Source organism: Galeopterus variegatus, unplaced genomic scaffold (genome assembly GCF_000696425.1).
Source record: "Galeopterus variegatus unplaced genomic scaffold, G_variegatus-3.0.2 Scaffold457, whole genome shotgun sequence".
NCBI classification, from domain to species: Eukaryota; Metazoa; Chordata; class Mammalia; order Dermoptera; family Cynocephalidae; genus Galeopterus; species Galeopterus variegatus.
The window spans coordinates 361,965-372,024 of record NW_007726568.1 but is presented as its reverse complement, the minus strand read 5'-3'; the positions used below and the strand labels follow the sequence as shown (position 1 = coordinate 372,024).

Genomic DNA, 10,060 nt, shown 5'->3' with positions numbered 1-10,060 from the left:
AATACATTTGCAATTTCATGCACAGTTTTAAATGTTAAGCATTAATCTGAAATGGGCATTGAAGCATCAATAGTCTACATTTTGCCCCATCTAATGAAAATGCTAGATATAGATTTAATGCAAAACTAAACATTTGGCTCAATATGTTCTACTCCAGTAAATTAGCTAGTGTTTGTCATCTTTTTAAAAATCCAGGAGTTTAATGCCTCATTTCACATGGTTTTGTTAGGGACAGATAGAAAGCTGATAAACAATCCATTTGTTCTATTACAGTAGCTCCTAGTCGCACTAGTGAAGTTAAGCCTCAGTGCTCATTTCCTTTACAAATGCTGCTGTGAGTTTAAGTGGTCTGCTTTTGAATATTTGAAGCACAGCTTGATGAAAGTGCTTTCTCAGTGCTTTGTTGGACAGTGGCCCCAGAGCAATGAGTTCTGAAATGATTCAGTGAACCTGAAAGGGAACAGCGCATGAGCGAGTCCCTACTGTGTGCCGTTGGAGACTTTCAGACTTTCAGACTTTCTCCTCACAACTATCAACACGACCGCCTTGAGAGGTTCATGTAACTACCCTCCACTTGGCCAGATGAAGAAACTGGGACCGGAGATGAAGCTGCACAGCTACTAAGTGATGGAACCTGGATTCAAGTCCACGCACTATTCTATACTGCCTGGCAGCTGGGGACTGCCCTTCCCTATCTCTACTAGCAGTGCATTATTCATCATTCAAGAATGTTACATATGTCACCTCTTCCAGGAAGTCATTGCTGATTGCCTGCCATTGACCATCTTTCTCATGTGTTTTTATTGCACTTTATTTTTAGGACATTCTGTCTTTTAATGTATCACTATGTGAATTGAATACCTGTCTGACTCCTCATGAGAGGAAGGGCTATCTCTTAAGTCACCTTTCTATACACTGCGGGACTTTCTCTATCAAAGGCACTCCATAAATGTTCATTGAAATCTTTATAAAGTAGATGGTTCTCAACATCTCAAATCCTATTTTCCAAATTTTGAAGAATGCTACAGTCAAGGGGCAGGTCTTACAGTAAGCCTGACTGCGTTTGAATCCCAGCTGTGGGATCTTAGGGGAGTTGTGGAGTTTCTCTGAGTTTCACATTTACTGTATAAAGTAGGGATAACACTAGTAACTACCTCTAAAGGCTGTTGCAGAAGTGCAATAAGAGAAGGCACGTGTAGTGCTCAGAACAGTGCCTGGTACATAGAAAATGCTTGGTGAACATTGCCTATTATTTTCCTGAAAAGTATGGAGATTTTACAGCATAGGCAAGAAACTCTGTGTGATTGTCTATGATTTTAACATTTTTTAAAAAGGGAGATTTTCGATTGAATAATAGCTGAACTGACCAAGTTCAAGAACCATTTCATAATGACCAAATCCCAGAAGATTATGAAAAGAGAAACGATTTAAGAAGGCCCAGGCCCAGGTATTGGGAAGCAAGGGCTTATCACGTGCCTGGAGTCCATGGTCCACAGTCCACTCCTCCACTCCAGTCCTGGATATGGGCAGGAGATTTTCGTAAGGAAGAAGTTTTTAGGCCATATGTGTACTGCTTTCTGAGAATGACTTTCCAAATAATTGTGTACCCATTGAATCAGGTGTTATATTTTCTAAACCTTCCCGATCAATGTGTACCAGAGACAGATGGTCCCACAGTTCAGAGAGCTAATTTGGTAACCCCAGTGGACCATCCTATTTCTTGTTCTGGATAACTAACTATCTCACCTACTTGTGTATTTAACACTATTTGGCTCAGGGTAAGCCTCTCAACAACTCTTTGAGCCTGAATCTTCTCATAGATAAATATGAGTCAAAATATAGATACCTCCCCTTCATTTCCCTCTCTTGACCTCGGTTTCCCATCAGTAAAATGACCAGGTAGCCTCTCGGTCCCTCCTCTGGCTAGCCTTCCACGGCTCTGCCTCCCTTGGAATGCTATGAAGTCAGTTCAATACTATTTAGCAAACTGTTGTGAACTTCCTGACCCAGGACCCGGCTGGACGCCACTGACTGGAAGAAGTGATGGACGTGCAGGGGAGAACTGTCTCTGCAGCTGCCGGCCACAGAAAGCAGGGGTGGGCAGCTGGCGGTAGTGCTGTCTTCCCCTTCCCCTGGCCACCCGGCCTCTGCCTGCATGTAACAACTCTCCCTCCGGACAGGAGGCAAGTGGCAGGAGGGCCAGATGTCTGAATTTCCTTAAACAGCCAGGTGTCTTACAGGACCCTAGTCCCGACACACCACCTTTGTTTTTATCCACGGACACGAGGAGTATATAGAAAGTAAAACTACACGAGCAGCCCATGGAGAAGGGAAGAGAAAGGCAGGAGGTCTTGCAGCCTAGATTCTTTGGCTCCACACAGCCAGAAAAGTCAACAGCCTTAAACAGAAGCTCCCAAACATGGTGTGTAGCAGCAGCACCTGGGGAGGTCATTTTTAAGTACAGATTCATGGGCTGTGACCTAGAGCACTCTGATTCAGTAAGTGAATGGCCTGAGCATTTTATTTTTAATAAACTCCCTGGATGGTTCTTATTCCCAAGCATGGCTGGTCTTGAGGATCCCCTTGGTATAGGTCATGGGGGGTGGAGAAGAGATAAGAGGAGTCCCGATGGGGCAGCACAGCAGCTCTACTCATGTTCCAGTGGGGTCGGCAGTATGTGGCATCCCAGCTCTTTCTAGCTGTGTGTGTGGTTGTCTCAGCATCTCAAAGTCTCTGTTACCTAGTGGGAACCATAGTGACAGCGCCATAGTATTACTGTGAAGGTGAAATGGACGATGCCCACAAAGCACTTAGCGGCGGGCCCTGGCGCAGATGAGCATTGAATGAATGTTAGTTATTGTCGTTATTATGGTCGTTAGCATAATTATGACTCCTAAAGAAGCATGAAGTTTGTTGGGAAATAGCCCTATTCCAAAATGTCTTATGAGAGAAGTCAGTCAATCTTATTTTAGCTTTATTTTTATTTATTTATTTATTTTGTGTGTGGAGTATTTATTTTCTTAGTATTATTTATTTCTTATTTCTTAGGTTAGGGAGGCCCTGGAGACCCTCAGTAGAAAGCGAGGACTGCCCATGATCACCCCACAGCTCTGGTGTCAATAACATCTCTGGGGGCCTTCTCTGCCAACTCCATGCCGTATGTAGCACTTCCTGCCCTCCAAGCCTTCCCACCAGGCCCACAGATTCTTACCCAGCTTCCATCCACTCACTCCTCTACTCCCGAACCTCCAAACAGATCTGCAAACAGCAACAGTTGTCAACTTTTTTACTGCCTCCAGGCTCATGTGCAAGTTCCTGTGTCACCCAGGAACATCACCTCACACACACAGATTCTTATAAAGTGGGCAGGGTGAGGACTCCTTCCCTTTTGGAGTGGATGGGGGGGTGGTGGAGGGAGTCTATGTATTTTGAAATCCAGCAACCTCCATGCCATTTGAGAAACACCACCCTGCAGGATAGGTCCAGTGTAACTGTCTGCATTTGGAGCCTTCATTTATTGAGCACCTACTATGTGCTGGCACTGGGGATGCAAGAGTGAACCCAGATCAACTCACAGATACTAATAGAGGTGTGATCACACTAAGTAAATATGCAAAAGAAAATGAGAGCCTAAAACTGAGGGATCCAACCTGGCCCTGGGGTCAGGTGAGGCGGCTCTGCAGAAGTGATCTTGGATGGAGACCTGCAGGATCTTATTTTAGCTTTAACAAAGAAAAATATAAATGAAAAAAAAAAAAAAGGAGTAGCCAGACTTTGGGAAGGGACTGGGATTCTGAAAAGGGACAGGGAGGTGCGGGCCAGCAGCTGGAGAACTGTGGGCCCCTGGTGCAGAGGAACAGCACTGAGTGGACGCCAGGAGACCCGGGTCCAGGCGTGGCTCTGTGCACTTGCCAGGCCTTGGGAAAGTCACTTGGCCACTCCTGGACTTCATTTTCTTTCTTATTGGTATGGCGGGTGTCTTAGTCAGTTTGGGCTGTTATAACAAATGTAACATAGACTAAGTGGCTTAAACAAGGAACGCTTATTTTTCGCAGTTCTGCAGACTGGGAAGTATAGGATTAAAGTGCAGCAGATCCAGTGTCTGGTGAGTCCTGGTTCATAGAGTGTCGTCTTCTTGCTGTGTCCTCCCATGGTGAAGAGCAGAGAGACGCACACAGGAAGCAAGCTCTCTTATGTCTCTCCTTCTTTCTTTCCTTTAAAAAATTTTTTTGAACACATAACAGTAAAATAGGAGTCAGGGGAGGGATCTTTAAATTAGGAAATGCCGATGCAGCTGGCAGGAAGCCAGAAGCATCAGGACTGAGAAGCAGAGCCTTTGAGCACAAGGACAGGCCCTGAGAGCAGCAAGGCCACCTCCTTAGCTGTGGTGGGGAGGCAGCAGGGTGGGGTGACTTCTGCTTTTCCTTCTCCAGTCGCAGCAGGAGCTGTTGGCTGCACCCAGGTGTGAAGTCTCATCATGATTGTGATTAAGGCGGAGAGGGCCGAGGCAGTAGAGGATCCAGAGTGGCTGTCCTGCTGCTACCAGGACCTGAAGTCCCCACAGCCTCAGCTGGACTTTTTTTTGGCCACAAGGGCAGCTGCAGGGCTGCCAGTTTGATGTAGTTGCCCAGCCCCTGGCGGTACATCGGAGGGCCTGGCTTCCCAGCTGGGGCTGGCTGGTCCTCACTTTGGCCTCTGGGCTGCCCTGAGGGAAAATGTGAGCTCAGACTCCTTGTAGACACCTTTGAACACTGAGGTGGCGTCGACAGGGACCTTCTCAATAGGGCAGTCAGTTTTGGGTCACCCTCCATATTCACCATGGCTGTCAGTATGTCAGCCCTGAACAACCCACTGAAAGATGATGTGCTTCTTGTCCAGGTAAGCCCAGGATCGAAATGTGACAAAGAGCTGAGACTCGTTGCTGTAGGGCCTGGAGTTGGCCATGCCTCGGATGCCTTGCCCTGTGCAGGAGGTTGGGCCGGAGCTCAGTAAGGGCTTTCCCCAGTAAGACTCTCCACCCGAGCCTGTACCAGTGGATCACCCCCTTGGATCCCAAACTTGCTGATGGATCTATGAAAGATGATGCCATCATAACAATGCTTCTCGCAAAGCTTGGTGAAGTTTCTGCATGTTTTTGGTGTCAGGTGGCAGTGCCGCTGCAGGTTGAGAGGGCTCCTGCCAGTGTGCAGCTGGATGCAGCCTTTCTTCACAAACTGGTGCACAACATGTCTTTGTCGATGTGAGAGTGGTCCCTGGAACTGTCACGGTGGGGGAGAAGGAAGCTCTGACCCATCCCATGTAAGAGTGGACAGTTCAGTTGTCCACTTCCTTCTTCTCCAGGACTTTCATGGAGGCTGCCAGAATCTCGTCTCCCTTGAACTCCTTGGAGAGCTCCTGCAGGGTCTCTCGGGTCTTGGCATTAATGTTTTTCAAGTAAGTTGGGTCCTGTTTGGCTGTTTCTTTGTCTGGGTCTCTTGTTTTCATGTGATTCTTAACATGAAAGATGCCGGAGACATTGACCTTGTCCACATTGGTGGGATCTTGGAGAGTGATGTCCTATGGGGAGAAGGGCTCATTGGTCAAGCAGGTCTCCAAAGTCCTTGACCTTAATATTCAGCTGTTGCACTGCCTCATAGGCGTAGATGTGTCTCGGGCCATGATGTGGGTGTTGTTGGTGAATACAGTGAACAGCACCGGGCAATGGGATTTCCCTTCATTGTTTTGGGCAAAGTTCATTCAGCTTGACCGGGGACCTCCCATCTATCTTCTCGCCATTGCTGGGGTTGGTCCTGTACTTCTTAAGCCACAGAACAATGTTCAGCAAGTCAAAGATGATGCCTTTGGGGGTATAGGCAGGTAGAAGAGGGGCTGAAGAGAGAAACTGCAGTGGTCAAACAACAAAAATATGCTTGAGGGACATCTGGCTTCTTGTCCCCATAGAAGTGAGTGTACTCAGCACAGGTAATGTACCTCTTGTCCCTCTGTTGCTGTCACTGCCCCATGGTAGCTAAGGTGGAACCAGCCAGAGTAGATCCTCTTGTCTCTTCTCATAAGAGTGTTAATCCGGTTTCTGAGGGCTCCATCCTCTCTCATGACCTAATAATTACTTCCCAAAGACCCTACCTCCTAATATTGTCACATTGGGACTTCATATTTCAACCTCTGAATTATGTTCAGTCCATAATGGTGGGGTAGCCCTGGACAGCATCTAAGGTTCTGTTCACTAGATGATTTGCCCCAGGCCCCCTGAGGAACCACCCTTCTAACACTTTTTACAAAGTTGGCTCATACACTTAGGCTAAAACATGGGGTTTTTTTTTCTCCTTTTTTTTGTCTTTTTTCGTGTCTGGCAACGGACCGCAACCCTCAGTGTCACGCCCGTACTGGACCGGGGACCGGCAACGGGATTGCAACCCTCGGTGCTGCGCCCGCCCCTCGCTCAGCCAGTGAGCGGGAACCGGTCTGTATGTGGGATCCGAACCCTCGGCGGGAGCGCCGCCGCGCTCCCAAGCAGCGCACTGTAGCAGTGCGCCACCGGGCCGGCCCCATAAAACATGTTAATGTTATTCAGTTTGGTGATGAGTACATAACTGGCTGTATGGTTATTCCTTCAATTTTCTGTATGTTTGAAATATTTAACAGCAACAACAACAAACTAAGCTACCATTTATAAAGGCCAGCTGATTGGTTCGTGTTAATCCCAGCTGGCATGACCCTAATGGAAATGGGGAAATAGGCAAACTGGCCTTCAGTGACCTCCAGCTCTGTAACTTCACCCGCTTCTTCCCTCTGAGATCCCCTCTAGTTCCTCCCAAGTTCTTCAGCCATCCAGTCCCTCCTTCCTCAAGGATTCATTTTTCCAGGGCTCCCCTTCATCATGGGACTAGTTTGACCAGAGGTATTTACAGCTGACGGTGGCTCAGTTTCAATTCCTGTTTCTTTCATAAACCAAATGGCATGGACTCGTGCCTGTGGGTGGAGAGACCCAGCAAGGACATTTTGTTGGAGGGTGGAGTTTGGACACTGCCCCTCAAACTCCACCAGGTACAAAGCCGTTCCCTCGTTGCAGGGGAAAGGACAGTCCTATTTCTATGTTATGATGTTCTGTTCTCATACAAGGCAATTCAGAATGGTGCCAAACAACTGTTCAATTCAGGTATCTGTGTGTGTGTGTGTGTGTGTGTGTGTGTGTGTGTGTGTGTGTTCAACCTGTCAATTTGTTGAATGGAAAACAAAAAGTGACGAGTTGCCTTTATGTGAACAAAATAGCCAGTTAATTGATGGGGATTTTGACTATAGCCTTAGACAAAGAACACTTTTGGTAAATTGCTTTCCCCAATATCACACAGTCAAATACAAATTCAAGGTGGGATTTTCCTTTTGTTGCCATCCTCCCCTGTCAATATCTAATCTGATATCAAATCTTTCTATTTTTCCTTCACAGTCCTCCTGATGGGCCTTGATTTCCTTAGAGTCTTGGGTGTCCTCTAAGGAGGCACCTCTCTTTCAGACAACTGCAGTGCTGCCCAAACTTCAGTCATTCTCATACCACTGTCATGGTTTTGCCATATCCATGTGTCACCCTTCCTGTCATTTAACTAGTTTTCTTTACATCAAATCACTTTTAAAAATTCATGTTTAAAGAGAACTTTACATTATTACCATAAGTGGGTAACCAGTATTATTCAGCATAAATAGAAGGTAACCATAAAAATAAATACCATGAAAACAAAACAATGTTCCTAAATTGTAGCAGGATTCCCTGTTAAGAATCTCAGTCTAAGACTTGCTTTCTCTTTGTTAAAAGAAAAAAAAAAAAAAAAAAGAAAAGAAAAAAAATGAAAAAAGGAAATAAGAAGCATTAAACTTTAAAAACCTACCATGCCAGTTAGCTCAGTTGGTTAGAGCACAGTGTTCTAACACCAAGGTCAAGGGTTCAGATCCCCATACCGGCCAGCTGCTAAAGAAACCCCCTCAAAACATATTAGCACCAAACTCAGATTTGTTCCCCTTGATTTAATCCAAACAACTGAACAAAAATTGGAAAACTAGTAACATCCTTAAGTGATTTACTGTTATTAAACGCCTATAATGATCCCTTATACCCCAAGTAGTTGCATCCCACACTTTGGAGCTCAGGACCCCGGTCGATGGTCTTCTAATTAAACTATCCAGTTCTATCCTGGCCTTAACACACAAGCCCAAGCCACCCTTTCCCTTGTTAGCTTTGGTTTCTTACATTCTCTCCTAGGGCTCTTCTACAAGTTTTTTGGCCCTTCGTACCTCGCCTTCCTTGCCACTCATTCAGGTCTACGCAGATGCAGATTTTGTGAGAATTCTGCCTAACTCCTGCCTCCAAAGACTTCCAAGGAAGGCTGATAGTGTGCTACTTAGCACCTCAGAGCCTCCATTTCCCCATCTGCAAATCAAGGAAGTATAACACTGGCCTCACAGGCTGTTGCAAGGATTAAATGGTCCAATGGAGAGAAAGTGCCTTGCATAGTGACTGTACTAAGTGCTCAATAAACAGTAGTAACTATTGTTAGCCATTAAACCATTAAGTCTGACCCCAGTGTCAGCTCCTTCTAAACACTCAGTTCTTAATCTACCTCCTTAGCCCTTCCTACAGGCATTCACTGGCTCTTACAGATGCCAGTAAGCTATTGGTTTACTTCAGTTTCTGGTCAGTGATGGTTGATTGTCTGGAATGCCATGTGTGTTTGCTTGGTACATCTCAGACCTGAATTAGCTACCAAAATCAAGTAGTTCTTAAAGGGAGCATGATTGGAGGGCCTGTCCTAATGTTCCCACCGAGGAGGCTCATGGTTTCATGGAGAGAGCTTTGTTTTCCTCCCTTAGTAGACATGAGTGGAGGAGCAGCTTTTAAGAAGAAATATGGCCTTTAGCCCTTAAGGGGCTTTGAGCTTCCTCCTGGGTATGAGGCAATACTCTCACATAGCAAGTTCAGTTTCTTTGTGTCAGCCCCTCCTTGCCTTATGCACTAGACTCTTGGAAGCCAGACTCATCCTCTTATAAAAGGATGCCAAGCAGAGAGTCATACAGTAAAGGGAGATAAACCTTCTTTAAACTAATTTATCAATTTAACACAGCATAGTGGTGTTGGGTTACCGGGGTCAACAGTCAGCAGTCACATTCCTCAGTTGTTTGATGGGTGAAATGCATTAACAAAGAGCCGGTAAAACTCTTTCTGATTAATCACGTTGATAAGTTTTTTGTAGAGTGCTACTACAAGCTCTTTTAATTTAATCTGCTTGGACAGCAGCCCATTCGGGTGAAGTGTCTTGACTTATCTAAAGAAGCGTTGATGAGAAGGCTACTGGGCCTGGAATTTTATTGTGATATCATGTAATCATTAATGCATGTGGCTACTGCTTTCCTGCATTTTGATTCCTTTCTTGAAACAAAGGGTTTGTAAGGTGAGGGTATTAGGTGAGGATGCGCCCCAGAAGCAATGACAGGAAAAGAAGATGCTATTACTGGCTGAGTCTGAAAACATTGTCTTTCTTACCAGGAATGAAAATATTTGAAAATATTAACAGCAATTTCAGTGAACACTCATTTTTTAAAGGCAAAGGAAGGCGAGGATGCACTTCTCTCAAAAAGTGGAAATTTTCTAGATCAAGGTTTCTCAGCCTTAGTGCTATTGGCATCTTGGGCTGAATAATTCTTTGGCATAATCATAATTCTTGTGATTTGTAGGATATTTAGCCTCTACCCAGTAGATGCCAGTAGACCCCTCCCCCCACCCAGTTGTGATAACCAAAAAGATCTTTAGACATTGCCAAGTGACCCCGGGGAACAAAATTGTCGACAGTTGAGAACCACTGTTCTAGATGTGCAGTTCTAAATCTCAAATAATGCATCATGGCTCTCTGCTGATCCCTTTCTGTTGTGTCATTTAAGACACAATTGATACATTTAACTCCTCCAGGGATCACTTTCTCAGTGGCTGCTCCTTCATCTGTCCCCTCTATGCAGAGGCCTTTGGTCTACACTGTCTCCTCCTCGTCCTCCTCCTCATCTTTTGTCTCCCTCTCCC

At 45.6% G+C, this 10,060-nt stretch overlaps 1 pseudogene; it reads right to left on the bottom strand.

Moving 5' to 3' along the window:
• Positions 1-4,487: 4,487 nt before the first annotated feature.
• Positions 4,488-6,002, bottom strand: LOC103587525 (annotated as a pseudogene).
• Between the last annotated feature and the right edge of the window lie 4,058 nt (positions 6,003-10,060).